Here is a 19189-nt window from a genome sequence, read left to right on the forward strand (position 1 = left end):
AAGAGTGTTACCATCTGATAATATTGTAAAACTGGTTAGCAAACTACAGCCTGCTGGGTAAACCCATCCCACTACTTGTTTTTTTTTGTATGGCCCACAACTTGGAATGATTTTTACAGATAAACATTTACAGTTGACTTGACAATAAAGAGCACTGACTTTGGACCCTAATTAAGCAAATAATATCCATCTCTTTAAAAAGGATTTCATTTTTTTTCCTCATTAATATACTTGTATTACAAAAAATTGTACTCCATTATTGTTACATTTTGAATTCTGTCAAAAAAACTTTTTGGAAACTTGTTTTTGTCATATAAATAGCTCTGTAATGTCCTTGATTTTGCTTCTTGGTTTACAAAGTCTAAATACTTACTCGTCCCTTTATAGAGGTTTGCTGACCTGTTTCATTTATTTGTTTATCTTTAGTTTGGTACCTGGGATAGAACTCAGGTCCTTGCTCTTGCGAGACAGGCGGCAGCACCATTAAGCTAATTCCCTGGTCCTACCTCTGTTTTAAAGGATTGCTCCAACTTGTGTTGAGGAGAGATGGCAGTGGAAGTGAAGAGGACTTTAGGGTTATTGTGTTAACTCAGGTGAGAGATGAGGCAATAGTAACTTGGGCCAGGTGGTATTACTGACGATAGAAAGAAGCAATTGGTTTGTGAATTCTGCAGATTTAATAGGATTTCCTGACAGGTGGGATATGGGGTGTTAGCAAATGTGAGAAGTAAAAAGCAACTGCTATATAGGGTTTTAAGCCATGATAACTGAAAGTGGAAGGAAGATATTGCCATCACCTGGCAAAGTTACAGATGGGGCTGTTTTAAGAAGGAAGATTAGGGATTTTAAGTTTCATACATTTGTTAGACACCCAAATAGAGATGTCTAAATAAGTCTGGAGTTTAGAAGAAAAGCCTTGGATAGAGAAACAAATTTGGGAGTTGTACATGGTATTGACAACTATGAAACAGAACAAATTCACCAAGTAAGAAAGTGTAAATATTTATTACATCCTATGCACATTAATATTTTCTCTTCAATTTATCTCATTTTAAAAATACTAATCAGAAACCAGTAAAATTAATTTCATGACCCATTGAGTCGTGACCTGCAGTTTGAAAAATAATGTCTACAGCTCTAGAGGATCGGTGGATTTCCTTTACAGAATCTGCCCCAAATGGTGGGGAACTTCTGATGAAACTTTGGATAATGGGCATCTTCCAAAAGAGAAATTGGTAAGGGCTGGGGATTTAGCTCAGTGGTTCTGCCGCCTGCCTTGCAAGGGCAAGGACCAGAGTTTGATCCCTGGTACCAAAAAAAAAAAAAAAAAAAAATGTTCACCAAAAGATAAATTGGTATGTAAAACAGAAAAATGTAAAAATCAACAAGAATCACTTGAAGTTTAGTGCGCTGACAGTTATAGAAGTAAAACAAGAAGCAGCTGGGGATTTAGCTCAGTGGTTCCACTGCTTCGCAAACACAAGGTCCTGAGTCTGATCCCTGGTACCAAAAAAACAAGAGCATCTGTTCTGGGTATGGTGGCACATATCTGTAATCTCAGCATTCAGGGTAGTTGAGTCAGGAAAATTACAGCTTTCCGGCTTAGCCTGCACAATTTAGACCCTATCTCAAAATAAAAAATAAATAACAAAAAAGGTAAACCCAGCACTCAGGAGGCTGAGGCAGGAGGATCGCTGTGAGTTTGAGACCAGCCTGGGCTTCACAGTGAGTTCCAGGTCAGTCTCAACTACATAGTGAGACCCTGTCTCTAAAAAATAAATAGATACATAGATAGATAAATAGATAAATGGCCTGGGGAAATGCAAATCAAAACTACATTGAAGGCCAGGGATTTAGCTCAGTGGTTCGGTGGCCTGCCTTGCAAGCTCAAGGACCCGAGTTCAATCCCCAGTACCAAAAAAAACCAAAAAACAAAAACTACATTGAAGGGCCAAGTATGGTAACACATGCTTGTAATCCCAGCACTTGGGAGGCTGAGGCAGGAGGATTGCTATGAGTTTGTGGGCATCCTGGGCTACATAGTGAATTCAAGACCAGTCTGGACTACACAGTGAAACCCTGTCTCAAACCAAAAAACAAACTACATTGAGATTTCTTCTTGTTCCAGTCAAAATGACTCTCAACAGGAATTTTTAAAATGGCTGGCAAGGATTGGGAGGGTGCTCTCTATGCGACTGGTGGGAATGTAAATTAGTACAGCCGCTGTGGAGATCAATATGAAGGTTTCTCAAAAAACTAACAATAGAAAAAAATCCTTAAAAATAGAACTACCATTTGATCTAGCTATAACACTTCTTAGTATATTTAAAGTCAGCATACTGTAAGGACACCTGCATACTCATGTCTACTGCAGCACAATTCACAATAGCCAGTATATGTAACCCACCTAGATGCCCATCAACAGATATATGGGTAAAGAAAATGTGATATATACACTGTTTGGCTTGTGTCTTGATGTCTCCACAAAGCCTCATGTGGTAATAGGTGGAGCTTTTGAGAGGTGACTGGGTTCTAGAGCATATGACATTGGGATCAAAGGTGTGTGATTACTAAATCAGTCCACTGATTGGGTTGATATAGTTCTGGGAGTAGATAATGATAAAGCCCAGCCTGGGTGTGAATGCTACCTGCCCTAAGGGTGAGTAGCCTAGAAAAAAATCTAAGGAATAGAAAGAGGGCTTCTGTGGTCACTGCTGCTGCTTCTGCCTTCTGCCTTCCATGAACTGTTTCTCCCCTGTGATGCTCCTCTGCCATGCCCCCCTGCCTTGGAGCCAGCCCACTATGAACTGAAACTTCTGCAAACTGTGAACTAACTAAACCTTTCCTCCTTTAAGTTTGCATTTTGGGTATTTTGTTTCAGCAGTGAGAAAAGTTACCAAGACATTTACAGTACAGTATTTTCTAGCCACAAGGAAGAACGAAATTCTGTCTGGTTTTTCACTGTTCCTTTGGGTGTGGCTCTCCTAAACTTTTCGTTGAGAGAAAAATCAGAGTTGTACCAAGTATTAATATAACTATAGCCTAAGGATTGAGGTGCCTAGCATGTGTAATGCCCTCAGTTCAATCCCTAGCACTGCAAAAAAACCTGAAACAAAACCTTGTAACCATACCCTGATCCAACTCAGTTCTTATCTGAATGAAGATAGGCCAGCCATTTATCATGTCTGCTTAATATAACATTTTCATGATGGAAGATAATAGCTAGCTTCATTGTGTGTTCTATATGCAGTGTCAAAATACAGTTAAGAATTATCAGATGTGCAAAGGTACAAATAAATGACCAGTAATCACTGGACATGGTGGCACACATCTATAATCCCAGGACTCGGGAGGCTGGGACAGGAGGATCACCTGAACTACATAGTGAGTTTAAGGCCAGCCTGAACTACATTGTAAGATCCTATCTCAAAAAAATAAAAAATAAATAAAATCACCAGTAATCCAGAGAAAAATAAACTTTGGAAGTAGACCAATTGATGTCCACATATAGAGGTTAGTAGACAAGGATTAATATGTGCAAAGGCCCTGAATTCAATCCCTAGTACTGAAAAAAGTAGATGAAAAGATGGACTTCAATGAATTGAAATCTATAAAAAATAATTGAGAACCAGGTGTAGTGTTATCTGCTCATACTCCTAACTACTAAAGGGGTTAAGGCAGAAAGATTGAGCCCAAGAGTTTGAGGTCAACCTGGGCAACATAGCAAGATTCCATCTCAAAAACAAAACAAAAGATCAGATGTACTTTCTAGAACTGAAAAATACTTCTAACAAATTAAGAACTCAAGTCTTAAGACTAATAGCAAATTGAACACAATGGAAATAGAATTAGTAATTTGGCTTACAAACCAAGACAAAATAAAATTAAACCCAGGGAGAAGACACAATTGCAAAATCTTACACAATACATGAGAGATATGTGGAACACAAATAGTTCTAACATGATTATAGTCTCAAAAAGGAACATTTGAGGGCACAAACATTTCAAAAATATGACTATACACTTTCTAAAATGTTTGAAAGATACAAATTTATAAATTCCAGAAGCTCAGCAAACCCTAACCTCTGTAAATAAAGTCACCCCTAGGGAAATCAGATTCAACTGTGAAAAGCTAGAAAAAAAAAATCTTAAAAATAACCAAGAAAAGGAGAAAAGGAGGCACAAGCCAAGGAATGCGTGCGGCCTGTAGAAACTGGAAAAGTCAAGATAAGAGAAAGGTTCTCCTCTAGAGCCTCCAGATAGATGACAGTGCATCCCTGCCACACGGGATATTTGCCACTGAGACCCGGGTCAGACTTCTGCCCTTTAGAACCATGAGACAATGAATTGTTCTTCCTAAATTTATGGCAGTTTCTTACATCGGCAAGAGGAAACTAGCACACTCTCTTTTTAGTTCTTTAATTCAAGTCACTGTCAGTAGCGAGGCCATTATGGTAGCTTCCTAACCATTTTCTCATATTCATCCTTGATTCCCTTCAGTCTTTGTGAGTAGGGACTGTGCAGTTATTTCTGTTCTCTTTTTTGGCGGGTACCTATAATCGAACCCCGAGACTTACTTGCCATGCAGACACTGCACACCTGAGCTACATTCCCAGCCCTGTTTGTGTTTCTGTAAATAACAGTATAAAAAATTAGGAACAGTATAGTATCAAAATTAAATGCTTAGTAAATATTGATTAAATGATAGTTTGGTAGCAGAAATGAAGTTCTGAGCTTGTATTAGTTCTTAAAATGACATATAAATTAGTATATATATATATATATATATATGCAGATTCACAAACTTTTTCAAGTTCAAGGCTAACATTTTTATCTTTTGCTAGGAACTAGGACAATGGCTGGCTCTGTGTAGGCACTTAGATATTAGTTGAATGAAATAATGAGTTCAGTTTTGAGCCTTGCCAGTTCAGGTACTTGGTACAATTAGGGTTACTAATTGTAACCCTAGGTATTTGTAGGGCTACTTATAATGCTAAATATAAAGTAAAACATGGGTTTTTCTCTTACCCTTCTCACACTTTCATAGGGGTATTTAGTTACTAAAGCTTTCTAGTTCTTTTTATGTACAGTATTCTCATACATTCGTATATAAAATGCATATCTTTTTTCTTTATTGTCTGTAATATTGTATACATTATTCCATAAGGTTTTTCAATATCACTTTAATCTTCTTAACCTTGTAATATTACTGGTACTGTATAATGACATCACAATTTAATTATCCTTTCCCTACTGATGGGCAAGTATTTTGTTTTGTTTTACTATTGCAAACAATGCTTAAATAAACAATTGCCATATGGGTTTTTGAGCAAACCATTAAGAAATTAAGATAGAGCCTAAACAAGGCTTACCGTGAACAGTATAAAACTCACTTTCCTATATCTTCATCAACATTACAAAGTAGGAGTCTTTAGCTTTCCCAAATTTAAGGACAAAAAAAATTTCCATGTGCAGAACCACAACTGCAATTCCTATTCCAATCCATAACCCAATGTAACCTTCTCCTCTACACTTCCCCCTTTTGTTTTTGCTTCATTTTATGCAGCATCAAAGAAAATACTGTGGCTTGTCGAGAGGCTACTCTTTACTCCTTACTGACACCGGAGTCTCCCAGACTGTACAGAAAGCAATACAAATATATATGGATATTAACAACAATCTTACAGAGGGTCCTATCATAGCCTTTAAATGAGAGAGAGGATTTAAATCCTGAATACCATCAGTTACACTTTGTGCAAGATCCACCAGTTATCTCCAGTTGTTTTTGATAAGTCTCCCTAATTTGATTTTGTAATTCCAAAATCTCATGAGATATATTCCTGTGATTAAGCAGATGTTTTTTAACCTTTTCCCAAGGAAATACAGTTTCATTATAAGGGATAGGTGTCACACAAAAGGTGGATATATTCCAATCACAGCATAGTTGAATCTGGTGCTGTAAACTAACAGTTTGATCACCCATCATTGCAACAGCTTGTTGCAGGTCAATAAGTTCGCTAGAAAATTCATTATCAATCTGACGTTGTGATGTCCACAATTTTTCTGAATCTTTATGTCAGTTCTGGACAAACTCAGTACCTTGTATAGCTCAATGGAGAGCAACTCCAGCAGTTGCTGCTGTGGCTATTATAGCTGTCAGTCCGAGAACAACTGCAACAATCAGTTTGATCATCCTTGATCTTTTTAGGAGTCTTTTAAGAATTTGTTGTAGTAGCCCGGCGTGGTGGCACACGCCTGTAATCCCAGCACTTGGGAGGCTGAGGCAGGAGGATTGCTGTGAGTTTGAGACCAGCCTGAGCTACAGAGTGCGTTCCAGGTCAGTCTCAAGTACATAGTGAGACCCTGTCTCAACAAAACAAAACAAAAAAAATGAATTTTTTGTAGCATCAGGCTAGAAGGAGAACCTTGCCATTGTCTAGTCTTAATGTAAAGGTAGCCATACGCCTGTTTTTGCCTTCAGAATATAAAGACTATGACAGCTCATGTTAAACATTATAGTATGATTTATACAAGTAAAAAAAAAATGCACAATTGACACAAATTACCAACCCCGTTGTTTCATTTCAGGTAGCAGTCCCACTCATGAATATAAAAGGAAGGCGAACACAGGTCTGAATATATCTGGTTTCATTTACCGTGAAAGATAATTGAGTATGATTATTAGTTTGATTCTTCCATATACTTCCTTTCCATGCTCTTAGGGGTTTAAGGGCAGCCCCCACCACCCAAAGATGAAGCTGTATAGGTTGAAAGGGCAAATGTGGGCTGGGTGCAGCAAACTCACCTCCATGCCACATGATTGACTTATTTCCTCCACTATTAGTGGTGATCACTTGATTCTCTTGGTATCATCTTAGATCAGAGCCATATCCCTTTGCTTGAGCAGAGCTCATAGGACTCCAATCAGTGACACTTCCATAGGCAGTATTAAGTAAGACTTGAGCAGTTTCACCTCTGCAGAGTCCAGTGGACCCAGTCACTGAGATGATTAACAATGGGTGTACGGCAAGGTGGAAGATCAGGAGGACTAGTTCGTTTGGTTGAATTAATTTTTCTAAACCCTTTAATACTTAAAAGAAGCAATCTTTTAGGGGCATCATTCTTGGTGTTATTCTGAACCACTGAAAGCCATGCCTGGGGGGCTCTTTTAAGAAAATGCTCTTCATGTCCAATACAAATAGGTAAACCTTCTGTTCCAACAGTATAATTTTTAATTATCTTTCCTTCCTACTCTGGCCTAAAAGGGCCGCGATCATCATAGGGGTCTGGCATCCAGGTGCAATCATTTACATACGTGGGGATAGTATAATCTCCCCAAGTAGCAATCCTATTTAAGGGTGGATTTGGAATATAAGCCCATTATGTATAATTTGTTCCACTAACCTGTGTAGTAATTAAAGATAGCATAGCTAAAAACAAAGTGGTCGATGTAACTGGTTGTCCTGATTGTTGAACCACTCATTGGCCTTCATCAGTTAACTTTGTAATTTGGCCCCAGGTAGGCAATGGAGTGTGTCAAGTTCGCACAAGAGTCACATGAACCTCTGAACAGCCAATATGCATGCGTTCCATGTCTTCTGTGATTCCCAGAGTATCAAACTTTTGTTTCTGGCTTATTCTTCAGTTTTATGTCTTGAGTCAGGACCCAAAACTTCTCGTCACCTGTGGAAATAAAAGCATAACCTCGGCCCCCACCTCAGAACCCAGGCTGGTGGTCAGGTTTTCTCTAGTGGAGGTTGATCTAACTCCTTAGATTCTTGGATTTGTCAATGGTGTCCAGCTGCTGTGTGCCCGTCAGGTGCCTCATTCAAAACATTAAGAATAAATAAAGCTTGAGATAGTTTTTGTCGTGCTGCTCCCCACACCATTCCCCCTTTTGCTTTTGTAACATCTCTTCCAAAGTACAATTAGCATGTTCAATTATTACTTGACCTTGAGGGTTATAGGGTATACTGGTTGTATGTTCAATGTCATAAGTTTGTAAAACTTTTTTAATTTAGTAGAAATATAAGCAGAGCCATTATGTTTTTAAATTCATTGGCTTTCCCATTATACTCATGGCTTCCATCAAATGAGTAATAGCTGCATCAGCCCTTTCAGAGCTGAGGGCTGTGGCCCAAGTGAAGCCTGAAAAGGTATTGATTGTGTGATGTACATATTTTTGCCAAATTCTGGAATATGAGTGACATCCACTTGCCAAATCTGATTAGAAGTCATGCCTCTGGGATTAACTCCAGGTGCACATGAGTGTGTGACTATTTGTGTACGAGTGGAACATTGCCAAATAATGTCTTTAGCCTGTTGCCATGTTAATGAAAATTGAGAGTATAGGCTATGAGCGTGAGAATGATGAAAAGCATGACGTTGAGTTTTAAGAACTGAACCTATACGTAACTGATCAACAGTATCATTACCTTTGGCCATGGGGCCAGGTAATTTGGTATGAGTTCTAATATGGGTAATAAAGAGAGGATTTTCTCTAATATGTAACTATCATTGTAATTGTATAAATAAATGATACAGAGTAGAGCCATTCTCAAAAATAGTAGGTGTTTCAATATTTTGGACAGTAAATTCAGCATACTGAGAATCCGTGACTATATTAAGAGCCTCATTATGATGGGTTAATAATAAAATAATAGCAAATAGTTCAGCTTGTTGGACAGAATGATAGGGAGTTTGTACAACCTGTATATCAATATCACTGGCATAACCGGCCAATTCTTTTTTATTGATATCTGTATAAAAAGGGCCTTGGACAGGATGTTTCACTATGATTTTACTCAAAATCCACTGAGTTCATTTCAAAAATTGAGTACATTTATCCTTGGGATTTGAGTTACAAATTTTACCAAGGAAATGAACCATGGCTCTTTGCCGGTCATGATTAAGTTGAAATAATTACTTTATTGGTTTTGCAGTAAAAGGAACAATTATTTCTTGTGGATCATACACTGTTAATTTATGGAGGTGTAAATGACCCCGATTACTCAATTTACAAATTTTTAAAAAATATGTTGCCAGTATTTTTACACTCTTATATGGAAGAAAAATCCATTCAATCATTTTAATATTCTGATGCATTAGCCCATTGGGAGAATGAGGAGTGTGGAAAAGTAACAATTTAAGATTTTGTAAAGTTTCAATTCCCTGGAGAGAGGCATGTTTCATATGTTTCTCAATCCAGACCAATTCTTTTTGAGCTGCTTTGATAAGAGCTCTAGGACTATGTAAATCTGAGGGTCCATCTAAGATTTGGAAAAGATTAGTCAAAGCATAGGTTGGTATTCCCAAAGCGGGATGAAGCCAATTAATATCTCCTAATGATCTTTGATAATCATTAAGTGCCTTGAGGGTATTTTTTCTGAGTTCAACTTTTTGGGGTATGATTGTAGTTCATTCAATAATTTGACCTAAATATTTCATAAGTGGTTCTGTTTGTATTTTTTGGTGCTACCTGAAGTCCATATAATTTTAATTCTCTTATTTCTTCTGAATATCTGTTGTAAAGTCTCAGGATTAGAATGAGAAAAGAGAGTATCATCCATATAATGAAATATAAAGCTTTGAGGATATCGTTTACGAATGGAAGATAAAGGCTAATCTACAAAATGTTGACGTAATGTGGGACTATTTAACATTCCCGTGGCAATACTTTCCATTGATACCTATGAACAGGCTGACTATTATTTTAAGTGGGAACAGTAAATGCAAATTTCTCCCAACCTTGTTGTTGTAAAGGGAGAGTGAAAAAGCAGTCCTTAAGATCTACAATAATAATAGGCCATTCCTTGGGAATTAATGTGGGTGTAGGTACTCCCAACTGTAAAGGTCCCATAGGCTGTATTATCTCATTGATTTTTTAAAGATCTGTAAACATTCTCCATTTACCACTTTTTTTTTTTAATCACAAACACAGGAGAATCCCATGGACTAGTAGAAGGTTCAATGTGCCCTGCATCTAATTGTTCTTGTACCAAATTTTCTAGTGCTTCTAGTTTTTCTCTTATAAGGGGCCACTGTTTTACCCACACAGGGGTCTCTTTCAACCATTTTAAAGGCAGTAGCTAAAAGAGTAGCATGATTAAGTAGGGGAGCTAACATCATGACAAGCCTTAATATACTCCAGTGGTGTTTTCTACGCCCTTAAGGGGTGTAGAGCCTTTTGGCATTTTGCATTAGCATTTTCATAAGATAGGGCTTGTAATAAAAGCTCTTGAACATCTGGTTGTGCAGTAGCTGTAGTAATAGCAGTTCGAAGTCAGGATAAGAAATCAGTATAAGGTTCCCCAGGGTTTTGCATGATTTTAGTGAATGACTGGGCACTCCGGCCAGGGGATTCAACTCTATTCCATACTCACGTACAGCATAAACGAATTTGAACTATAGCAACATCATCAAGACCTGCTTGAGCTAGTAGTGCAGCTGCCTCACCTTGCCCTGTTGGTTGATCTACTGTAGGGCCTGGTGGATTACACTGCACATTTACACAAGCCATTTGTTCAGCTTCTTCCCTCCACCAGGTTTGAAATTGCAGATACTAGAATTGTTTTTGCTAAAGTCTCCCATTCCATGGGTATCAACAGATTTTTAATTGCATAGTTATTAAGAAGTCCAGTCACATAAGTTGAATGCATACCATAAGAATTAACAGCTTCCTTAAAAGCCTTTAAAACCTTTTATTCCATATTATGATGATCAATTTGAACATAACCTTGGGGATTTGAGCATTAGCTGGCGTATTTTGTCAAAGTATAGGAAATACAAAGAAATCTAAAATGGTCATAGAAATTATCACATGAGCAAACTTTATCAAAATCCAAAAGCAACTTTTTCCCAAAAGATCTTTTAAGCTGTACTAGGGGCCTTTGAAATGTAGAGGGCCAACGTGTGCCACTGACAGATAGAAGAGAGGAACGGGAGGGGCCGAAGTCTCAAAGCTTTCTTTCATATAAGGATTACAAATAGTCAGGGTTTCTGTTTTTTTGTTTCTTCACATTTCCTCCTCCAATTTGTATAGTTAATTTGTCTACCTTCTCAGCTATCTGCTGAACCTGAGCCATCAGGATTTTATAATCCTTCATGTAAGGCTCGGAATCCAATCCTTCAGTGTTTACAGCCTCACTTTCACTTTCAGGTGAGGATAGCTCCTCAGATTTTTTACCAAATTCAGTCTCCTGTCTTTTCATCTTTATCTCCCTAGGAAGTAGGAGCCCGTTTTGGCAAAGAGGGAAGAGGTCGGGATAACACATCATCTGTGCGGTGTCTGATTTGGGTGCTCATAATGTGTACCATAGGATTCCAATTCAGACTACAAAGGCTAGAGAGCTATGGATGTCAAATTACAGAGTGACCAGAGGGACACCGGAATTGTATCCCCAGCTTGATGAGCACGCGTAAAGCCCGCATAACTTATTTCCACACTTTTAAATTTAACTGAGTTTTACCACTGGGGTGAAATCAATAACAATGTTTTTTTACCACGGAGAATAGCTCCCTGAACTGGGAACTCTTCACCTTCACCCCTGCACTTTTCAGAAGATTGCAAAGTAATTTGATATATCGAGTCTCAGTGGATGGGGAGTTTCCCATGACTCTACTCTGAAATTCCCGAAAGTTTCATTTTCTCCTAAACTTACTTTTTTCCCTTTAGGTTCCCCTGTCTTTTTGATTCTTACCCTTCAGGTCCCTGTTGGGCGCCACTTGTCCTTGGGAACACGAAGGATAGCCAGACAGTAGGAATGTAATTTTGCTAAAGAGTAGAGGGCTGAAGCTCTCACAGGCAAACAGCAGCCAACTCTCACCAACCTCGGTTTTTATTAGATACACGCAAATACTTACATAAGAATAAATAGTTAGTTCCTTACATATTATCTCTAGCAAAGCATTAGAAAATATTTTTATGAACACCTGGTTCTAATTATTCATATACTTTCTCAAAACAGACTGTTCCCAGAATGTTATCAGATGGTTCTCAAGAAGTTTGCAGCCTTGAACTTCTGAGTTGTGGCTCTGTGGGTGACACTGAGCAGAACCACAACTGCAGTTCCTATTCCAATCCGTGTCCCAGTGTATCCTTCTCCTCTACAATTCAGAAATTTAGCCTGACCCTTTCTCAAAATAAAACAAGGCCTAGTGATGTAGCTCAGTTCATATGGCCTTGGTTCAATCTCCCATATAAAAAAGAAAAGGGAAAAAACAAAACTATTGCATTTTCTTTTAACTTTTTTTTTTGTAGTTTTATGCTTTATTTTTAACTCTAATCCATCTGCATTTCTTCAGCTTTATTAAGATATAACTAACAAAAATCACATATATTTAAGGTGTACAATGTGATGTTATGATACACAAATGTATCTACAATTGATGTTGTTTGAGGTGAGGAAATATTCTAACTTTTTTTTCAGATAGACAACTTTTCCACAGTACTTAATCCTGGCCCATCCTTTTCCCAGAGCTTTATTTATTTTTTTATTTTTGAGACAGGGTCTCACTATGTAGTTGAGACTGATCTGGAACTCACTATGTAGCCCAGGCTGGTCTCAAACTCACAGTGATCCTCCTGCCTCAGCCTCCTGAGTGCTGGGATTACAGGTGCATGCCACCATGCCCAGCTCCCAGAGCTTTAAAATGCCATATTTATTGAAAATAAAATTCCCACTTCCCATAAATTTGTTTCTAGACTTTTGTTTTTTGTGGAGTTTTTTGGAGGAGTAGTCTTTTTATTTGGTTTGTTGTTTGCTTGCTTGGTTGTTTTTGAGACAATCTTACTAGGTAGTTCAGATTAGCCTTGAATTCACTGTGTAGCCCATGCTGTCCTTGAACTCACAGCCATCCCTCCTGTTTCAGCCTTCTAAGTGCTGAGATTATAGGCATGTGCCATCATACTCTGCTGTTTCTAGACTGTATATCTTTGCCCAAATGAAAGGACTTTAATTACCATGACTTTTATAATATCATTTTAGAACTCTTTCAGTTTCAAGTAACAGAAACCCAGTTCGAATGAGGAAATTTATAGCTATGAAAGTAGAATGTCCAAAAGCAAGTCTATTTTCAGGTATTCAGAAGCTCAGAGAATGTCATCACATACCATATATCTTCTCTCTGCAGACTCTGCATCTGGTGGACACTAACCATTCACAGCCCTGGACACACCTTGATAGCTTAACCCAAGGGAATGAGGGCATCTTTCCAGAGAATTTCTATGAAAAGTTCTGAATTGAACTGAGATGAACCTGATTTTGATGATGTGCAATCACATGCACATCCCTTCAGCCAAAGGTGTGGATTCCTGTATATCACATGCCCAACCATGCTGTGAGGTTGAAGTCAACCCTACTTCAACCCAACGAAGGTTTCCCACCAAGATTCACCAGCAGATGAGGAAAGGGATCTCAAAAGCAGGGAATTCATGTATACAAATGGAGATTTGCTATTTGTTAAGCCAGGTTTCCCCACACATATACACAATCATTGTCCTTTTTCAAGAATATTTTGGCTTCATTGTACACAACCCCCCATGTGAACTTTAGAGTAGGCTTGTCAAGTTCCATAAAAAATGTTGAGTTTTTGATTGGGGCATGTGTTAGATTTATAGATTCATTTAGGGAAACCTGACAACTTTATAATATTAAATCTCTACCCAAGTAAAGGGTTGTCTTGCCATTTATCTAAGGCTTTGTGTCCTTAAGTAAAGTTTTTGTTGTTTTTTTGGGTTTTTTTGGTACGGGGAATCGAACTCAGGACCTTACGATTGTGAAGCAGACAGTGGAATCACTGAGCTAAATCCCCGGCCCCTTACTTATAAGTTTTTTTGTTGTTGTTACTGTGCAAAAGCCTTTTTCTTCTCAGGTACATTGTACTTTCACATTATGCCATTGTTGTTCTGCCAATCCACTTAGAATTTTTAAATTAAATAACTACATCTGCAGGACCAGGGATTTAGCTCAGTGGTTCCACTGCCTGCCTTGCAAGCACAAGGACCTGAGTTCGATCCCCAGTACCAAAAAAAAAAAAAAAAAAACTACATCTACAAATAATGTGCCTCATTTCCATTATTTATTACTTTATTTTATTTTTTTAAATTCTCACAGCATTAGTTAAGTCTCAAATACAAAGTTGAATAGTAAAAGCCATTTAGGACAAGCCGGGCATGGTAGCGCATGCCTATAATCCCAGTGCTTGGGAGGCTGAGGCAGGAGGATCACTGTAAGTTTAGACCAGCCTGAGCTACATAGTTCCAGATCAGTCTCAACTACATAGTGAGACCCTGTCTCAAAAAACCAAAAGAAAAAAGCCATTTAGGACATTTATCATAGATTTGTGGTATATACCCTGTTTGAGTTTCAGGAGGTTTCCCTATATTAAATTCTACAGATTCAGTATAAATAGGTATTAAGTTTTATGAAATACTTTGTGGATATGTTTTTAAATAATACTCAATGATCATTTTCTTTTTCTCCTTTAGTCCATTAATATAGGAGTTACACCAGTAGATTTACTATACTCAAACTTCTTGGGCTCTAAACTGTTTATAGTTATAATCTAAATGTGTTTTGTTTCTTTCAGTAGCAGGGATTGAACCCAGAGTCTTCCCACTAAGCTACATCCCTGGCCCTTTTTAAAATTTTTTATTTGGGGCTGGGGATGTAGCTCAGTGGTGGTGCTGCTTGCCTCACAAGCACAAGGTCCTGAGTTCAATTCCTAGTACAATTTTTTGGGGGGGGGCTGAGGATTTAGCTCAGTGGTGCCACACCTACCTGGTAAGCACAAGGTCCTGAGTTCAATTCCTGGTTCAAAAAAAAATTATTTTAAAGCAGAGTTCAGCTAAATTGCCCAGGCTAAGTTTGAACTTGCAGTCCTCCAGAGTGCTGGGATTACAGATATGTACCCACCATGCGCAGCTGATCTACCATTCTTTTAATGCTGCTGCAAGATTCAATTTCCTAATATTACTTTTAGGATTTTTGTATCTGTATTTATAATGATTTTAGCCTACGTGTTATTGGTGCTGTATTTGTCAACTCTTGGTGTCAGGGTTGTGGTAGCCTCAGAATGAACTGGAGAACTTCCTATCTCTGTGCTCTGAAATAGTTTATATAATGTAGGGATTATAGCATACTTACCGTATAGCAGAAAAAACCTGAGTCTATGTACATCTGGTGGCTTATTAAGTGGAAATACTCCCTTTTTAAATTTATTTTTTATCAGAATAATATCCATATGTAGTTTAAGAAATCATTATTTCAAAGGTTATAAAGCTAGACAACTTTCCCCATTCCTAATTCCTGTTCCCAGACAACTATTTTAACTGTTTGTTGTGAAATTTAGATGTAAATTTAGCTCTTTCACCCCAATCCACATGCATATACTTTGTTTTCCCATCATCCTAACTATAATTTATAATATAATCAATAGACTGTTGTATTAGTTAAACTAACATTTGATGCATGCATTCTTTTTTGTTAGTTTTTTTGTTTTGTTTTGTTTTTTGAGACAGGGTCTCACTACATAGTTGAGACTGACCTGGAACTCACTATGTAGCCCAGGCTGGTCTCCACCTCACAGCAATCCTCCTGTCTCAGCCTCCCAAGTGCTTGGGATTACAGGTGTGCACCACCACGCCCGGCTGATGCATGCATTCTTAATGCTTTTGTAAATATTACTCATATGAACCATGAGGTATACTTTTAATTTCGTTTCCTTTCTTGTACAACTTTTGCTTTTCCTGGAGTTAATAATTACTTCCATTTTTGTTACTCTATGTATCTCTGTAATTCAGCCCCCAAAACAAGTCATCTCAAAGAGTTGCTTGTAAGATGACTCAATCATGATCTAAAGTGACCAAAGGAGATTTAAACTTCTAATCTCTATCTGCGTCCCTATTAAAGAAAAGTATGAATTGGGCCTTTAGTGTTGGGCATACACTTTTTTCTTGCCTTTCACCAATAGTTGAAATCCTTTTATTGAGAGGCTCTTCCCATCCCTGCAGCTGATGATCTAGAGTGTCTTGTTACCCACAATCACAGCCTTTTTCACCCTTACCATTTATTTTGATTTTATATTCAGCCAGAATACTTTGTTGTGCCAGAAAGCAAGGAAATGCTGGAGACTGGAGGATTTATATAAAAAGAACTCAGGAGCCAGCCTAAAGAAGTTCTCATAGGCCAAAGTTAGAACAATTTGAAAATGAAGAAGTATAATGATGGTAATGGCTTATAAATTGAATTTTTTAAGTCCATAGTGATACTGAAGATAAATAAATATAAATAAGGAAAAGAGAAAGAAATTCTTTTTACAGAAGAATGCCATTGAATAAATTTAGAAGTAACAGTAAAATTAGAAGACAACTATTTTGTAATCCTCCAGTGTAGTGTGTGCTTCCAGCAGTAATAATGAGGGGATGCTCAGGATATTAGAGGAGAGATCCCTTGGGCTGGGCATGGTGGCACACTCCTATAACCTTAGCACTTGGGACTCTGAGGCAGGACAATCGCAAGTTCAAGTCTTGCCTGGCTTATTTTTAGCAAGACCTTGTCTCAAAATAAAATTAAACAGGCCAGGGATTTAGCTCAGTGGTTCTGCCTCCTGCCTCGCAAGCACAAGGTCCTGAGTTCAATCCCTGGTACCCCCCAAAATTAAATTAAACACTCAGGTGGCTGAGTCAGAAGGATCACTGAGAGTTCGAGGCCAGCCAACGCTATATAGTGAGTTCAAGGCCAGTCTGGACTACATAGTGAGGCCTTGTATCAAAAACAACAACAAAAGAAAAATAAAAGCAAACAAAGCTAGGGATATAGAACTCCTACAACTCAACATAAGAAAATCCAATTTAAAAATAGGCAAAGATTTTGAATCAACATTTCTCTAAAGCAATAAGATACATAAATGACCAATAAGCCCTTGAAAAGATGTTGAACATCTTTAACTCTCCAGGAAATACAAATCAAAACCACAGAGGAGACTGGGGATTTAGCTCAATGGTTGGTTTGGCCACCAGCCTTGCAAGTGCAAAGTCACAAGTTCAATCCCATTACAAACAAAACAAAACAAAACAGAAAAATACAACTTCATAAAGGGAGGGCAGGGTTATGGAGAAAAATGAGAACCAAGATCTGTCATGTAAGGGTACAAGGTCCCAGTGATGAATGTAACTGTACTGTATACTTCAAAAGTGCCAATAAACTCAATAAGATTTTTTAAAAAAGAAAAATACAACTTCACAGATTAGGATGGCTGTACAGTTTAGATTTTTTTTAAGAGTAGCTGAAGATGTCGAGAAATTATAATTGTTATGCATTGCTAGTAGAAATATAAAATGATGTAGAAATATAAAATGTAAAATGACTGTGGAAAATAGTACAGCAGTTGCTCAAACATTAATTATAAGATTACCATATGGGGCCAGGGATTTAGCTCAGTGGTTCTGCTGCCTGCCTTGAAAGCACAAGGACCCGAGTTCCATCCCCGGTACAAAAAAAAAAGATTACCATATGATTCAGTGTTCCTATTTCTATGTTTAACCCAAAAGAATAGAAAGTGAGTCTTGAGGCAATATATGCAGACTAATAATCATAACAGCATTATTTACAATAGCTAAAAGTGCAAACAACCCAAATGTTCATTAACCAAAGGATGGATGAGCAAATTGTGGTATGTACATACTGCAGAATATTATTCAGTCATAAAAAGGAGTGAAGTTCGGGGACATATTACAATATGGATGAATCTAAAAAACTTTTCTCTAAGTGACATAAGCCAGACACACAATGACAGTAGTAGATGATTCTACTTATATGAAGAACCTAAGAGACAGAGAGCAGAAAAGAATTCACCAGGGCCAGGGATTTGGCTCAGCTGGTTCCGTTACCTACCTCACAAGCACAAGGGTCTAAGTTTGATCCTGGGTACCAAAAAAAGAAAAAAATTCACCATGGACTGGGAAAAAAGAATGAAGGATTAATTCTTTAATGGGGAGAGGATTTCAGTTTGGCATGATGCAGAAGTTCTAGAAATGGATAATGGTGGCATTTGCACATTACAGTAGATTAACTTAATGCCACTAAACTGTACACATAACTGTCAAAATGTTAAATTGTATATTACGTGTATCTTATTACAATGAAAACTAGAAGTACTCTAGGAGGATAAGGAGAATCTGAAGCTCAAGCCCAACCTGGGCATCTTAGCAATTTAGCAAGATCTGTCCCAATTTCAGAAAATCCAAAATTTAAGAAAATTGCTGTGGCTGTTGCTCATTGCAGAGGCCCCGGGTCCAATTCCTAGTATTACAGGACCAAACAAAAATCTGAGATTATTCCATCTCACAAAGTCTCATGTTTATTAAACATTCCAGAAAAAAATTTAAACATAAAAATTATAGACCACCCATTTGCTTTTCAGAACTGAGTCAGTGAGTTAAACTTGTTAAACCTGAAGAAAAGAATGGATAATTGCAATTTAGACCATAATTATACTGAAGAATAATTAAAGAACACTGAGTTTATCATTTTGTGTTAAGATTAAAGGATGTCTGTTTTTATGCAAGAAGAATTTTGACATTCTTTCTTACTGCTTACCACAGCCTTTTTGTTTGAAGTAGGATTTTCAAGTTTAACCTAACTTAAAAATAAAAAATAGATTCTGTAGTATGCCAGATGTGCATAGATGATTGTCTTCATATGTTCAAGACTGGAGTAAATTTAAAATATGAAACCATACCTTTTGAATTAAGTAAAATCATTACTAATATTTCTTGTTGTTTTATGATTTTTTTCTCTGTAGTATTTAAATATAAAGTCATATTTGATATTAACTTTGTTTTTAACTTGAAAATCCAGAGTGTACATACACAGAAGCATCATGCTAAGTAATAATGTAAAAGGTATTTCTTATTGTTGGTCTTTATTATAAAGACAAAAATTTGAAAAACACTTATAAACATTCTGCAGTTTTGATTGTGATTTCTTTTTTGTCCCAAGGGTTGTTCAAGAGAACTTTTAAGTTTTTCATGTCATTTATGTTTCCACTTTCGTTATTCATGTTTTACTTTATATCATTGTAGCTAAAGAGTATAGTATAGATTATTCTATACTATTTTTCCTTATTGGGAAAAATGATACAGTCTCTATTGTCAGGGTATGTGTATATGTGTTCATATATTTATATA

At 37.3% G+C, this 19189-nt stretch overlaps 1 protein-coding gene across 3 annotated transcripts in view; it reads left to right on the forward strand.

The window, feature by feature from the left end:
- The window catches only part of Smyd4 (SET and MYND domain containing 4), a 54369-nt gene that overhangs the window by 2271 nt on the left and 32909 nt on the right, over window positions 1–19189 (forward strand). The gene's annotated exons all lie outside the window — the stretch shown is intronic.

Source organism: Fukomys damarensis, unplaced genomic scaffold (genome assembly GCF_012274545.1).
Source record: "Fukomys damarensis isolate Sample0158 unplaced genomic scaffold, DMR_v1.0_HiC HiC_scaffold_13, whole genome shotgun sequence".
NCBI lineage: Eukaryota > Metazoa > Chordata > Mammalia > Rodentia > Bathyergidae > Fukomys > Fukomys damarensis.